The sequence below is a fragment of the Mastigoproctus giganteus genome, chromosome 10 (genome assembly GCF_048544385.1).
Source record: "Mastigoproctus giganteus isolate SK-2022 chromosome 10, ASM4854438v1, whole genome shotgun sequence".
NCBI lineage: Eukaryota > Metazoa > Arthropoda > Arachnida > Uropygi > Thelyphonidae > Mastigoproctus > Mastigoproctus giganteus.
In genome coordinates this window covers 45,689,364-45,690,138 of record NC_143584.1, presented here as the reverse complement: position 1 = coordinate 45,690,138, position 775 = coordinate 45,689,364, and the positions used below count along the sequence as shown (strand labels likewise).

Genomic DNA, 775 nt, shown 5'->3' with positions numbered 1-775 from the left:
TTTGCGTGGATGGTTAATTAGCTGGCATTTTGTCCTCGGAGACACTGATTTATCTGCCGCTCTCTGCAGTAATTATCAGGGAAAAAATCTCCAAATCCCAATGGAGTAGTAATGTAACATTTAAAAAACAGTGCCCCTGCAATTCGTGCGCTAGCTGATATATTATCAACTCGAAAAAATACAACTAAACTAATATATTCAAAGAATTTCAAAAGCTATTATTTAAACCGAGGCCCTCTTATTTATAAAGATTTCGAAATCAGATGGCTAATGAATTACACACAGGATAATTCAATAAGAAGAAAACAGTTTAAAAAATCAGAAATTAAAATTGGAATTCATTTATCCCTCATATTTCCCTTTAGAGTTCGTGGTAGTCTTTCGCCTTTTACTAAAGATAACTGACAACTGGAAAAAATACGATGATGGACAGCGAATTTCTGGAAATCAAGTTTTTGCTCAATCAGATACGAACAGGTTATCCTCGCCTGGCTTCGCATTTAACACACACACACACACACACACTTAACTCACTCTTATCTCCTAATGAAAGATGACCTTCTACAATGTCCTCAGTGTCTGACCATACTCACAGTAAAGCATATCCACGTTACCCAATTGCCAGCCAATTAGCTTTCAAATCACATGAAAATGAACCATTTACCCTTCAACTTATTGTGGGAGTCCAATCAGACGTAAATGAACTCCTTACCTTCCTTAGTCTAATAAATCCTACCAACTGCATCTAATAGGCCAACATCAGTAACGGCAAAAC

The 775-nt window shown here is 36.6% G+C and overlaps 1 non-coding gene across 1 annotated transcript; it reads left to right on the top strand.

Moving 5' to 3' along the window:
* Positions 1 to 347: 347 nt before the first annotated feature.
* Positions 348 to 465, top strand: LOC150079012 (U5 spliceosomal RNA). The gene has a single exon (XR_016547601.1). It is a non-coding gene; the product is annotated as a U5 spliceosomal RNA (small nuclear RNA).
* Positions 466 to 775: the final 310 nt, after the last annotated feature.